Genomic DNA, 15,771 nt, shown 5'->3' with positions numbered 1-15,771 from the left:
TCTTCCTCCCATTGCTAGGGAGCAGTATAGCACTCCAGGTCCTCACAGCCCGAGTAACACATCTAGTGAGGCGTTACTGAACCGAGGCTCAGCCTTTGTCCTTCCTGACTCCAATCTCCCACTTCCTTCCCTTGGCTCGCAACTTCAAACTCCTTCAACTTGCAAGTTTGGAGTGTCCCTTTAAATACCGCAGTTGAAATCATGTCATGCGCGTCATCCATGCCCGCTGACGTTAATTGGTCGGGAAATTATATGTTAATGCAGTGTTAAAAAGCCACTAACATACGCGCTTCACATGCTTCTAAGTTTCCCACGAGTTCTCGGCCACCCACTGTTGCCAGTGCATCTTAGCATTAAAATCCAGGCCCAAGTCTCCCAAAGCCAGATCTTTTGGAGGAGGGGAAACAGGAACAGCGGGAAGCCAATGTCCGAGATGGTCAAACTTATAAGAAATGCCAGACCTGTCAGCTTCTTGGACCAGACATGGAATGAAAAATCAAAATCCACATGGTCTCACTGGAAGTGGGCGTGACCGCTGGATTAAACTGGTACGGCACTGGGTGCTTCCAGGCACCAACAGGAGCCATCATTGAATCAGCCACTGTTGCATCAATGAGGTAACAGATACTCTCTTCTACCACGTACCAGCATGCATCAACCTCAATAGCAGAATGCAGCACCAACTGGAGAGGTAAACAGCTTTTACCAGTCATGTGGTGTTCCCCAAGTATGAAGCACCATTGATTGCATTCACATTTTCACTTATGCACCAGCAGGGAGTTCTCTTCCTTACAGCAACACAAAGGGTCGCTGCTCCCTGAATCTTCAGATGGCATTTGATAAAAAACTATAAGTTAATATTTATTTTTCAGGGAATCATAGAATCTTACAGCACAGAAGGAGGCCATTTTGCCCGTCATGACTGTGCTAGCTCTTTGAAAGAGCTGTCTAATTTAGTCCCACACCCCAGCTTTATCCCCATAACCCTGCAAATTAGTCCTGCTGTGGAATCTGCTTCTACCACCCTTTCAGGTAGTGTACTTCAGATCTTAACAACCCTCTGTGTGAAAAGATTTCTCCTGATTTCCCCTCTACTTCATTGTCAATTATTTTAAATCTATGACCTCTGGTTACAGACCCACTTGCCAGAGGAAACAGTTTGTCCCTACTTGCTCTATCAAAACCACCCACAATTTTGAATATCTCTAATAGGTCTCCCCTTAACCATCTCTGCTCTAAGGGGAACAGCTTCTCCAATCTCGCCACATAATTGAACTCCCTCATTCCTGGTATCATCCTGGTAAACCTCCTCTGTACCCTATTCAAGACCTTGACATCTTTCCTAAAGTGCCCAGAACTGCACACAATACCCCAGCTGAGGCCTAACCAGAGATTTGTAAAGGTTTAGCATGACTTCCTTGTTTTTGTATTCATAAGAACATAACAACATAAGAACATAGGGGGGTAAGGGGTTATGGGAAGCGGGCGGGGAAGTGGAGCTGAGTCCATGATCAGATCAGCCGTGATCTTATTGAATTACGGAGCAGGCTCGAGGGGGCCGTATGGCCTACTCCTATTCCTATTTCTTATGTATGTTCTTATAAGAAATAAGATCAGGAGTAGGCCATACGTCCCCTCGAGCCTGCTCCGCCATTCAATAAGATCATGGCTGATCTGATCATGGACTTAGCTCCACTTCAATGCCCTATTTACAAAGCCAAGTATCCTATATGCTTTCTTAACCGCCTTATCGACCTGCCCTGCTACCTTCAAAGATTTGTGAATATGCACCACCAGGTCCTCTATTCTTGCACCCCCTCAATATAGTACAATTTAGATTATACTGCCTCTCTATGTTGTTTCTCCAAAAGTGCATCATTTCACACTTATCTGCATTAAATTGCATCAGCAAATGTGTCTGACCATTTCATTAGGCTATGTCCTCCTGAAGACTGCTACAATCCTGCTCACTATTTACTAAGTTGCCAAGATTTGTACCAACCAAAACTTCAAAATTATACTCCCTATACCCAAGTCCAGGTCGTTTATATATAACAAGAAAAGCAACGATCGCAATACTGATCTCTGGGGGACCCCATTGCATATTTCTCTCCAGTCAGAAAAACAACCATTCATCACGACTGTCTGGCTCCTATCCCTTAGCCAATTATGTACCCAAGTTACCACTGTCCCTTTAATCCTATGTGCTTCTATTTTGCGAATAAGTGTGTTATGTGGCACTTTAGTAAATGCCCTTTGAAAGTCTGTATATACATCTACTGCACTACCTTCATCAAACCTCTCTGTTCTTCATCAAATAATTCAATCAGGTTAGTCAGACAAAATTTGCCTTTAATAAGTCCATACTGGCTGTTACTTCTTCAAGTGAGAATTAATTTTGTCCTCAACAATGATCTCTAATAGTTTTCCCACCACTGAGGTTGCACGAATTGGACTATAGTTACCAGGTCTATCCCTCTCCCATTTTTTGAATGGGGTGTAGCATTTACAATCCTTTAGTCCTCTGACACCACTCCCATATCCAAGGAGGATTGAAAGCTTGTGGTCAGAGCTTCTGCCACCTCCACCCTTGCTTCCCCCAGCAACCTAGGATGCATCCCATCTGAATCGGGTGGCTTGTTAACTTTGATTGATACCAACCTAATTAGCATCTCCTTTCTATCTATTTTTATCCTACATGTGCATTTTGAGGGAATTGAAGGTTTATATAGAAATGCAGGGTTGGTTACCACCTAGAAAATGTGGAACTTCCAGACTCCCAAAGAAGGACTGAGAAGGACACACGTTCACAAGGCAGAATAAAATCGAAAGCACATGTCTGACCTTGTCAAACAACATTTCTGATGCTTGGACTGTTCTGCTGACACCTTGTATGAGTTGGCAGAATAATTATAGTATGCTGGACAGTGCATAATATTGCCATTGAAAGAGGCATGCTTGTCAAAGAGGCAATGCATATCTTACGAAGAGGGTGAAAAGTATTCAGAACTATCTGGAGCACACAAGCCAGTGGCCAAAATAGTATGGGGCCGAAATTGGCCCGTGCTGGGTTTGGGGCAGTCATTTTGCAAAAAGAGATTTTTTTTTTGCACTGATGCAGGAAGCGCCAAGTCCCGTTGGAAATTTGGGCTCTTTGAAAACAAAAGATTTTGCCTGTGGTAACGGAGCATTCTCCCGACGTTCGTTCGCCACTCGCGGGGCATGACACTCAGCAATGCGCTCAGCACATCTGCTTTTAAAGGGGAGGGCCGTGCAAACTCTGCAGTCTCTTTAATGGCGCCCACTGGGCCACCAGGGAGGATGTCGGCCGGGCCAGCTGGTCTGGCACCCAAGAGAGGGTGCCGGTCTGCATGTTGGCGGCCTGGCTACACCAGCAGCCGCCATTGTCGGGCCGACTGAAAAATCGGCTGACAGGAAAAGGATAGCGGCTGCTGCCCTACCACCCCCCTTTTAAGGGCGGCCGGGGAGCCACAGCCACCACAACTCGCACCGAGAAGCTGTCGTGGCATCGCCCCTCACCGACCTCACGTCCCACGGGGCAATTTCCCCTGAGGGGTGCAAAGGGGTTGGTGCGCGTGTGCGCTAATCGCGCGTTGCGGCGCAAACCACTTTTCACTATCGGAGCCCCGGAGGCAATTCCACGTGGGTCAATGTGGCTGCCACGTCTGTGTGCTAACTCATTCGCGCTCCGTTAGCGCCAGCCGGCAGCGCTAACTGGCCCTGGGCAAAGGGGCAATTTCAGCCCATATACGTGCAACAGCATTCATTCATTTTTTTCCCTTGAAGCCAGGGCAGAGTCCTATCTGCAAACAGAAAGGTAGAACTTGGATCTTTATAGGTTACCCATTTTGGACACAAGGCAGAGTGCTTCTTTTTTTCCATCATCCAATGCTTTCATTGTACATAAAAAAGTAATGATTGCAATCTTTATAGTGTTCAGCACTTGCTTTCCTCAATGTAAGTGCATTAGTGCAATATATTTAATTTGATGCACCGCTGTGTAGTCCCATTTCACTTTGTGCACGAGACAAAGTCCTGGTTAACCCTTGCCACTGGATCAAGACCTAGCTCTGTCAAGCCCGTGTGGTGGCTGGTGTGCAACGGCCACCCCACGGTAAAAGAATCCACGTACAGGCATCTTCCACCCTTCAATATGTAGTTCGGGACCTAGAATGTCAGGTCCCTCATTGAAACACCTGTGAACTCATCCCTTTTTGGTGTGGAAGCAGATCATCCTCGATACGAGGGACTGCCTAATACTATACTGTGCACAAGTGTGCCATGTTCTACCTTTATATGGTGCTCTAGTGGAAGGTGCAGATGAGACAGATTTCCTGAGAGTCTCTTGAAGATCTTCTTGTGATTCCACCTTTATGTGTTCGAGATTCACACAGTCTAGTCATGACTAGCTTATGCTATTCCACGGTGGACCTACATGCTTTGGGGGGCTTCCCCTGCCATTTGACAAGGGGCAGCTGCTGTCAAAGCACAAGTGACACCTTGAGAGCCACGCACCTATTCTCAGACTTCTGCATGTATGCTTCTACTAGAGGATGAGTACTGAGAAAAGGGTTGATATTTGTGAGGCAATAGAGGTCATTATGAGGGAGATGATGAATATTTGGGAGGTTTTGTTAGATTAGAAAGAGGTTAACATAATTTTTATTTTGAATAAAGATGAATAACAGATCCAGGCAACCACAGACCCATTCATTTTATATTAATACTAAGTTCAAAAATGGAATCAATTTTTAGGAGTAATCTTGAGGATTATCTGTGTGACAATAATCTAGTAAACAGCAGCTAATATACATAAGAACATAGGAAATAGGAGCTGGAGTAGGCCATATGCCCCCTTGGGCCTGCTCTGTCATTCAATAAGATCATGGCTGAACTTCTACATCAACTAGACTTTCCCACTCTATCCCTATATGTCTTGATTCCCTCAGTGCCCGAAAATCTATCTATTTCAGTCTTGAATATACTCAGTGACTGAGCATCCACAGCCCTCTGGGGTAGAGAATTCCAAAGATTTTCAATTCTCTGAGTGAAGAAATCTCTCCACATCTCAGTCCTAAATGGCCAACCCTTTATTTTTGAGACTGCATCTACCCTCTAAGAATATTATACATTTCAAATAAATTTAATGAGGAGGATTCTGCCGAACTAACCAAGCTTTCTGAGGTAATGCCATCCCAAATGAACTGCAGGAAGCTCGACAACATGGTGTACTTTGACTTTTGATGACTATTTAAACTTAAACTTAAGCCAGTGGGGTTTCAGGATAATACCTGGGAATGGATTAAATGTCAACTGAAAGCCAGGAAGCAGCAGGAGGAGTTTAGTCAGAGCAGTGGGAAGTGCTGAGTCGGATGCCCCAGGGATCAGTTTTGGGATCCCTACTGTTTCTAATTTATATTAATGACTTGGATTAAGAAGATCAATGTAAATTGGTCAAATATGCAGGCAGTACCCAACTACGAATGAGAGCATGCTCCACCTCACAATCAACAAGCTCCCCGCTGGAGTGGAACTAAACTACAGAACCAGTGGAAAGCTGTTTAACCTACGCTGCCTCCAGGTCAGGTCCAAGATCACCCCAACCTCTGCCGTTGAGCTGCAGTATGTGGACGATGCCTGCGTCTGTGCACATTCAGAGGCTGAACTCCAGGATATAGTCAATGTATTCACTGAGGCATATGAAAGCATGGGCCTTACGCTTAATATCCGTAAGACAAAGGTCCTCCACCAGCCTGTCACCACCGCACAGCACTGCCCTCCAATCATCAAGATCCACGGCACGGCCCTGGACAACATGGACCATTTCCCATATCTCGAGAGCCTCTTATCAACAAAGGCAAACATTGAAGCGGAGATTCAGCATCGCCTCCAGGACACCAGTGCAGCCTTTGGCCGTCTGAGGAAAAGAGTGTTTGAAGATCAGGCCCTCAAATCTACCACCAAACTCATGGTCTATAAGGCTGTAGTAATACCCGCCCTCCTGTATGGATCTGAGGCATGAGCGATGTATAGATGGCACCTCAAGAGATATATCACCAACAATGTCTCTGCAAGATCCTGCAAATCCCCTGGGAGGACAGGTGCACCAACATCAGTGTCCTCGATCAGGCTAACATCCCCAGTATTGAAGCACTGACCACACTCGATCAGCTTCGCTGGTCAGGCCACATAGTATGCATGCCAGATACGAGACTCTCTAAGCAAATGTTTTATGCGGAGCTCCTTCATGGTAAACGAGCCAAAGGAGGACAGTGGAAACGTTATAAGGACACCCTCAAAGCCTCGCTGATAAAGTGCGACATCACCACTGACACCTGGGAGACTCTGGCCGCAGACAGCCCGAGGTGGAGAAAGTCCATCCGGGAGGGCTTTAGGCTCTTCGAGTCTCAACGCAAAGAGCATGAAGAAGCCAAGCACAGGCAATTGAAGGAGCGCGTGGCAAACCAGCCCCATCGACCCCTTCCCTCGACAAATGTCTGTCCCACCTGTAACAGGGTCTGTGGCTCTCGTATCGGACTGTTCAGCCGTCAAAGAAATCTCTTTGGGAGTGGAAGCAAGTCCTCCTCGATTCCGAGGGACTGCCTATGATGATGATGAGGAGTGAGAGCCAAAGCTGTGGAGGTAGCTTTGGAGCTACCAAATATGAGTTAAATATGCAAGGGAGTGGAACAATGGCAGATTAAATTTAATACAGACAATTGTAAAGTGGTGTACATGGGAAAAATAAATAAATAGCAAATCATGAATGGTTTTGAAAGAACTAAGGATGAAATTGAAAGAGATCTATGTACTTTAGACTTATTGGAAGGCAAGGAACACCTTGCCAAAGAGCTCCCCAGTCTACTTGGGATGTCGTTTCCTGAAAATAAAAATCAAGGTGGTTGGTTAGGCCGAATCTTCCTCTTCTAAATCTATGTTGGCTGAGGGCCTGAAAGGGAGTGCTGAGTGCTTTGAAGTGTTGCTGCTCAATGGCACTCTCTTTTTATGCATTCTCGCTTCTCGGCCTTTTGGCTAAGATCAAGTGTAGTATCTGTTGATTGGACATTCATATGCAAATTGACTGATTGCAGAAACTCGTTTTTCCAGTTTTGCTGGCTCAGGCTCTGGCCTCCGGGCCCGCCAAGGTGCCGAACTGACACCACAACAGATTGAACGCTTTGGCCAAAAGACACATTGAAAGGATGAATCTGCCACCCGGAGGGCGGCCAACCGAGCGGCGACCCAGGGCGTCCGAAACACCATCCGAGTGACGGTGAAGAAAGTGGATGGATAGGCAACGATCAACCGGGACCTGTTCGTGAAAAAAATCCTGCTTGGAACATGCGGCATGAAAGTCGCCGACATCTTCGCCTTGCAGGACCTCCCGAAGAGAGGTTACTTCGATGTCACCTTCAGAACCGTCACCCTCTGCCTGAAGTTCCTGAAGGGTTTGAAGGAGGCGAGTGAACCTCTGCGCTCAGTGCTAACTTGGGAGCCACTGTTCAGCCTCCCGTCGCAGAGAAGACGCACTATCACATTGCAGATGTACAACCCCCACATCCCGGTCATTGATGTGCTGACTTTCCTCGCCAGGTATGTCGATGGGGCAGGAAACAGCAGCGACTTGAAAGACTTGCACGGGATATGGACCAGCAAGCGCCAGATCCAGGTCACCATGAAGGTGGACGCCAGCGGAACCATCCTGCACCCCCCCTCCAGCTTTGCCGTCGGAGGAAGTCGGGGCTACATGGTGTACGCCGGCCAACCCAACGTGTGCCGGACCTGCGGGAAGGCAGGCCATGTGACGGCAAGCTGCAAAACTGTCATCTGCCGAAACTGCAACAACGAAGGCCACCAGACAAAGGACTGTAAGGAGACCAAGTGCTGCAACCTCTGTGGTCTGGCTGGGCACCTTTACAAAAGCTGCCCCAAGTGCAACTTCAGCTATGCGCAGGCAGCAAAGAACAATGCACCAGAGGAGGAGGAAGCTGAGGAACACAACGCTCCAGAGGAGAGCCACACCCTCCCCCCGTGGCTTCGGAACAAGTCGGCGAGGAAGTGAAGCCTGCCACGGTGAGTTGCGAGACACCAGCACCCAGCAGCGAAGCTCTCCCCCAGCGCACCGAGTCCAGCAACGAGAAGACAGCAGACGATGAAGCGGGATGGGAGACCATCAAGAAAAAGGCCCGCAAGCGTAAGGAGAACAGGCGAGCAAGGGCCCCTGCGGAAACGACAGGGAAGAGGCGGCTAGCAACCTCGACAGACAGCAGCGGCGGCAGCTCGTCTGATGAGGAAAGGTGAGAAAAAGCCTCTCACCACCGACACCAAAACAAGAGGCAATACGCCAACCCACAGCCACAGGCGACCGGGAGCAGTGAAGCGACCAGCACAGCCCTGCTCCAAGAACCTGCGAGCAGCAAAGTGCCCAGCGCACACGAGCTCCGGAACACCGAGAGCGAAGAAGCGACCAATGCAGACCAGCTCCGGGATAACGGGAGCAGCGAAGTGCCCAGCACACCCCACCTCCGGAATACCGGGAGCGACACAGCGATCGAAGTACACCAGCTCGAGACCGCCGCAACTGAGGAAAAGAGGGAACCACCAACACCAGGCGAGGACAGTGCAGAGGACATATCGGACTTAATGACAGAACTGCAGCAGTCCCCTGGTCGAAACACCCCCACGGCAGAGGACGACAACCATGCCAGCCCAGCCCAGGCGAAGGGCCAGCAAGCCTCGCTCTTTGCCTCAGAGTCTTCCAAGATCATCTTCCGCTCCAGAGTCCGCTCCGTCGAGCAGGATGAGACGTGTTTGCATTTCTTCTTCCAAAAGGTACACGGGGGAGCTCTGTGATCACCAGCCGAAAGGAAGAAGACGGTTCTGTGACGTCTTCGCAGCCTGACATGCAGAGAATCAGCAAATCCTTCTATGCCAGGCTGTACAACGTCAAGCCCACAGACCGCGCGGCCTCCCAGTCTTTCCTTTCGTCTATTTCGGAGGTCTTAGACGACAGCAAGCGAGAGAGTCTGGACCACCCGCTAACTCTGGACGAGCTGACAAAGGCCATCCGGTCCTTCGAGACGAATAAAACTCCCGGAAGCGACGGCTTACTGGTCGAGCTGTATTCGGCTCTGTGGGACTGGATAGGCCCAGACCTGCTGGAAGTGTACGAGGGTATGCTTCTGGCCGGCAGCATGTCATAATCGATGAGGAAAGGCATCATCACCCTCATCGACAAGCAGAAGGGGGAGAGGGAGGAAATCAAAAACTGGCGGCCCATTTCGCTCTAAATGTGGACTACAAGATCCTGTCAAAGGTCATCGCCAACAGGGTCAAGTCTGCTCTTGAGCTGGTGATTCACCCGGACCAGACCTGCGCTGTCCCCGGCAGGAAGATCTCTGATAGCCTCGTGCTACTCAGGGATACGATCGCCGACGTGCGGGACAGGAGGGTGAACACCTGCTTAATCAGCTTAGACCAGGAGAAAGCCTTTGACGGGATATCGCACACGTACCTGATGGACGTGCTTTCCAAAATAGGGTTTGGGGAGGGTATCTGCAATTGGGTCCAACTGCTCTACACAGACATCAGTAGTGCAGTCCTAATCAACGGGTGGGAAACTCAAAGCTTTCCAATCAGATCTGGAGTCAGGCAAGGATGTCCTCTCTCGTCTGTCTTGTTTGTGTGTTGTATTGAGCCCTTTGCCGAGTCCATCAGGAAGTATGCGGGCATTAGAGGGGTGACGATCCCAGGCAGTGGAGGCGCTCAGGTCAAGACCTCCCTGTACATGGACGACGTCGACGTCTTTTGCTCGGATCCGCAGTTGGTCCGCAGATTGCTCGCAATCTGCGACCAGTTTGAACTGGCCTCGGGAGCAAAGATCAATCGCAGCAAGAGCGAGGCCATGCTCTTTGGCAACTGGACCGACCGAGCCTCCATTCCCTTCACCGTCAAGCCAGATTTCCTGAAGGTGTTGGGAATATGGTTCGGAGCGGACGGGGCATGCGCCAAAAACTGGGAAGAGCGTATCGCCAAAGTGAAGCAAAAACTGGGATGGTGGAAGCTGTGCTTCCTCTCCATGGCAGGAAAGAACCTGGTCATCAGGAGTGAGGCGCTCTCGGGGTTGTACGTGGCACAGGTCTGGCCCATCTCTCGCTCCTGTGCCGCGGCAGTTACCCGGACCGTCTTCCACTTTGTCTGGAGTCCAAAATGGACCGTGTCCGCAGAGACACAATGTACAAATCTCTGGACAGTGGAGGAAAGGATGTTCCGAACCTGGCCCTCATCCTGATGGCCACCTTTGTGTGCGGCTGCATCAAGCTGTGCACAGACCCCCGGTACGCAAACACCAAGTGTCACTACGTGCTGAGGTTCTACCTGTCCCCTTTATTGTGAAGGATGGGCTTGGCCACGCTGCCGCGAAACGCCCCCACCAGCTGGACCATGCCTGCCCACCTGTCCTTCGTGGAAAAGTTTTTCACAAAAAACCTCTTTGACCACAAGGCCATCAAACAGTGGTCAGCACGTAATGTCCTGGACGCCCTACGAAAGAAGGAGAGGGTGGACCCTGTCGGGTGGTTCCCTGAGCGGACTGTCGAACTCATTTGGCAGAACGTCTCATCGCCAGAGCTGTCACACAAGCACCAAGACGTAGCTTGGTTGGCGGTGAGGAGGGCCTTACCCGTCAGAGCGTTCATGCACAGCCGACGTCTCAGCAACACGGCACGGTGCCCCCGAGTCGGCTGTGGTGCGGACGAGACTGTCACCCATCTCCTTCAGGATTGCGCCTTCGCAAGGCAGGTTTGGAAAGAGATGCAGTGGTTGCTGTCGAGGTTCATCCCGAGCAGCTCCGTAACACAGGACTCTGTGCTCTACGGGCTGTTCCCAGGGACACACACCGAGACAGACATCACCTGCTGCTGGAGGGCCATCAACTCGGTCAAAGACGCTCTTTGGTCTTGCCGAAACTTGCTGGTTTTCCAGAGCAAGGAGATGTCAACGTCTGCGTGTTGCAGACTGGCGCAATCCAAGATCCCGTGCTGAGGGACGCACTTAAAATTGGTGCAGTCGCCGCAAAGGCACGGTGGGGAAGGGCCACAGTTTAATGCCCTTCTGCCACGGTAAACCCGGGGATAGGAATCCGTACAAAACTCCCCTCGGGCTGTACTTGTAACTTCTTTTTTGTGTACATGGAGCACCATGATCTGTAAACACCTATGTAGTGCCATGTACAATGCAAGGTCTGTTTTGTAATGCACGTTGAAAAGAAAAATGTAAATGTACCCCGTGTACTGTACAGTGACACATGTAATGTAATTTGTTGAATGTACTACAATGTATCCCGTATTGTACCGAATTGTACTTGAACTGAAAAGCAAGGAAATGTATCGAACGGAACTGCCTTCAGCACCCAAATGTAGTGTATGGGATTGCTGACCACAGCTAAGTGTACTGAACTGCTTTTGAATGTACTGTACAAATTTTTATATGAATAAAGTATATTTTGAAATAAAAAAAATCTATGTTGGCTGAGGGTTGCTAGCTTATTGTCATGCAGGTGATCCTCAACACACCCAATCACTGCCGAACAGCAATCAACAAAGCAAACAAAAGCTTCAGCCAAAGAGCCAACAGAGAGTACGTCATCGTAAAACTACAACACCTTTTGCAGACATTTCAAGTAATGTCTCCAGGCACAAGGGAGACAGTCAAGCCCTGAAGACAGCTCAGAGAAGAGTTATGACATCGTTTTCTAGTTTCAGAGGACTGAGATATCAGGAAAAACTGGAGAAACTTGGGCCTTTCAGTTTGAAACGAGATGACTGAGAGGTGACCTTATCAGGTACACCTGATAGTAAAACGTATAGAAAAGTTTGATCTGGAGCACGACTTTAAATTAAACGATGAGAGTAAAACAAGAGGATACAGATTCAAACTGGTGAAAGGTCATTGTGGACTGATGTCAGAAATTTTTTCTTCACAAAAATAAGTGATCCAGACATGAAATGGATATCTGGGTAAAGTACTAGGGGGGCAAAAATTCTAGAATTGCTTAAGAAATAATTGTGTACCTTGATTGGAGGGAGGCGGTAGGGGCAGTGTGGGAGGTGGGGGGAGAACAGTAGGATATTTCTAGTTGGATGAACTCATCTAAATCTATCATGAGATCTTGTTAGTCTTCACGTTCGCATTCAGCTATTCTGTCTATTTATATTTATGGCTATTGATTTATGGCGATTGAATGGAGGTGAAATTGATATTCAGCGGCAGCTTAATATAGGCAATAGCGAATCTGCAGCCTGTTTTACATCCCGCTTAATTTACTTTTCCAAGATCCAGCAGGATGTTAAAGGGCTGCTGATGGGTTCTCGCCCATTTTGTGCCACCGCCGAAGACCAATTTCATGACCAATAAGTCACATTCTGTTAATAATACATGGATTACGGGAGTTTCTCAGATTGTTACAGTTATTTTGTGGATCATATTCCTTGATTCCATTTTTGGTGAAAATCACAAATTATTGACCTCGGTTACATTGCATCATACTTCAACAAGTGAACAATATGTCAACCTGTGCAATCCTGTGAGGGGCAAAAATGTGGTAGATTTCCTCTCACAACCCATGATCATTGCACTAAGAGCAAACAAGAGCTTTCAAAGGCTTTCATAAAGATAATGACCCATTCACCCATCATCCCAGTGCTTGCTGATCTACATTGGTTCCCGGTTAAGCATTGCCTCGATTTCAAAATTCTCATCCTTGTTTACAAATCCCTCCATGCCTCGCCCCTCCCCATCTCTGTAATCTCCTTCAGCCTCACAACCCCCCGAGATATCTGCGCTCCTCAAATTCTGCCCTCTTGAGCATCCCTGATTATAATCGCTCAACCACTGGTGGCCGTGCCTTCAGCTGTCTAAGCTCTGGAACTCCCTCCCTAAATCTCTCCACCTCGCTACCTCTCTTTCCTACTTTAAGACGCGCCTTAAAACCTACCTTTGACCAAGCTTTTAATCATCTGCCGTAATTTCTTCTTATGTGGCTCGGTGTCAAACCTTTGTCTTATAACACTCCTGTGAAGTACCTATGGATGATTTACTATGTTAAAGGCGCTATATAAATACAAGTTGTTGCTGTCATTGGTGTTGTTTAACAAAGTCAATGTTATACAACAGCTACAGTTACACGTCATTACAATTGTTCCTTTTTGCCTCTGTATAAACAGAGGATACGCGATGATGATCAGTGAGATCTCACAAGTCTGATTAGTTCTAGTTGCCTCCAGTCCTGCCTTTCCAATTATCTCATTGGTTGATGCTGACAACCTCCAATTTTTGTGAAATTCTGACGCGCTGACACATGGATTAAAAAGTGCTCAGCTTGGAATGTTGATGGTTGGCGTGTACGCATTTGGCCTTAGCGCCCCTGGTCAGGGAGGAGAAAATCAATCAGAGTTCATGCTTTTAATTGCTATCCAATGACCCCTTGGTGCGACGTGAACCTGAACAGTTATTGAGGACGGGATGGTCTTAGCTGTGATGCCCCAATAGTTGAATAGGCTACAGACATCCACTCTCTGTGCTTAAACAAGAAGAATGGTCACTTGGGTGAGGTATCAGAGGGTGATTAACACGTGGCAGCTGCGGAGGAGGACAGGATAAAATTGGCCCCAAAAGATGAAAGATTAATTTTGAACATGAATTGTATTTGAATGCAAGTTGCCGGCAGGTTTTGTCACTGAGAACCACTTTTACCTCATGACACCTCCATAAAATATGAAGAATTTTTCATGGGAGTAACATCATATTGTTCACATCAGGTTTTGGCTGTGACTCAGTGGTAGCACTTTCGCCTCTGTGTCAGAAGGTTGTGGGTTCAAGACCCGCTCCTGACACTTGATCATATAATCTAGGCTGACACGTCAGTGCATACTGAGGGAGTGCTGCATTGTTGGAGGTGTCGTCTTTTAAACCAAGGCCCCGTCTGCCCTCTCAGATACACTTAAAGATCTGATAGCACTATTTCGAAGAAGAGCAGGGAGAGTTCTCCCGGTGTCTTGGCCAATATTTATCCCCAACCAACATCACATAAAAATAGATCATCTGGTCATTATCACATTGCTGTTTGTAGGAGCTTACTGTGTGCATATTGGCTCCCATGTTTTCCCACATTACAACACATCAAAATTACTTAATTGGTTGTATAGCACTTTAGGATGTCCTGAGGTTGTGAAAGGCGCTAGATAAATACAGGTCTTTCTTTCTAAATTGAGTTGAAATGCATATCATAATATGAACAAAGTGACTTGCATTGAGATTCCCAACTGCACAAAAGCCTTTCACAAACAGATAAACACACATAGCGAGCTAACTTTGAAAACAGACCTGACAGTTTTGCTTCTTTCGCAAACATGACAAATGTTCTACAAAATAATAATGTTCTTCACCTGGCTGATGCAGCACTCTGATCCAAATTCAATTTATTTTCAAAGCAAACAAAAAGTGTAGGTGGCTTTTGCTAAAATTAAATTGGAGAAACATCTCAGATTACGTTGCTGAGATCATGAGGTTCAAATTTCTCTCTATGGATCCTGAGAAACAGGTGACTGGGGAAAGATTACAAAATTAAAGTCACTTGTGTAATACAAGATATTAAAATCACGGTTTACACATGCTATTATAAAATAATGCAGAAAGCATGTTTAAGGTACTTTGTCCGCAACAATCCCTCCATGGCGATTTTAACCCCACGCGCTCAGCAGAAACCTGGTGGGAGGGTAATTAACATCGCCCTGGCTCTTACCTGCCCAAAAGCCGCTATGATCGCAACATCTGAAACTTTAACCTGCTCTCCTGAGCAGGCAGCAAGGATTCATGCCCGGAGCCAACAGGGTCCTTCTTTACATATGCATGTTGTGGCCCGATGACGTCATTGAAACCTGACTGTAATTTTATCTCAGGCCTAAGCGGGGAATCCACCTGGAGTTAAAATCGGGTTGATTTACAACAACAGCGGCTTACATTTATATAGCGCTTTTAATGTAGCAAATCCATCCCAAGGTGCTTAAACCTATTTTACTTATTTGGTGCAGCAACACCCTCAGCAAGGGAATGAGGACAAGCACAACACAAAAAAACAAAGCAGACATTATTTAATTTTATTTATCAAGAAGAGGAGATGAAATACAAATAACACCACAAAGCTGCGCAATGAGACTTTACCTCACTCATGCCTTTGTCCTGTGAAAATTCTGGCAGCTAATTGTGATGGTGGATAATCGGAGTGCAAATAATGGAGGCTGCATTGTTAATTATCAGATTACACTGTTTTGTAAATTGGTACATAGCATATTGGGAAGAAGTCATCAAAAGGCCAACAAACTGCATAGTATATTGTACAGGCCTGAAAGGCAAGTGCCATAGATAAGCAGTCATATCAACCTCCAACATAAACACAGACATTATATCATAGTCCACATTTCTCTTAGTTTCAAAGCATTGCAGTTCCATAAGCGGTTCCTTTCCTGAATGTAAATTTATAATACATCTTATCAAAGTGACCAGAGATATTGCTCAACAGTTTTGACTGTGTTATCTGCAGCACTAGTAGCAGAAATATATGTATTTGGCCCTGGTTTCAAACTTTTCAGATACAGAGAATATTATTTGATGACTGTTTAAATGTTGAGCTCCTAGCTGAGCCATAAAAGAGATTTCAGCATTTAAGATCATTTATTTTATTAACAAGATATA

The 15,771-nt window shown here is 47.1% G+C and overlaps 1 pseudogene; it reads left to right on the top strand.

Moving 5' to 3' along the window:
* Positions 1-7,033: 7,033 nt before the first annotated feature.
* LOC139269984 (U2 spliceosomal RNA) lies at positions 7,034-7,208 on the top strand (annotated as a pseudogene).
* The last annotated feature ends 8,563 nt before the right edge of the window (positions 7,209-15,771 follow it).

The sequence above is a fragment of the Pristiophorus japonicus genome, chromosome 8 (assembly GCF_044704955.1).
Source record: "Pristiophorus japonicus isolate sPriJap1 chromosome 8, sPriJap1.hap1, whole genome shotgun sequence".
NCBI lineage: Eukaryota > Metazoa > Chordata > Chondrichthyes > Pristiophoridae > Pristiophorus > Pristiophorus japonicus.
The sequence above is the reverse complement of the archived record's forward strand: the minus strand, read 5'-3'. Positions and strand labels throughout refer to the sequence as shown.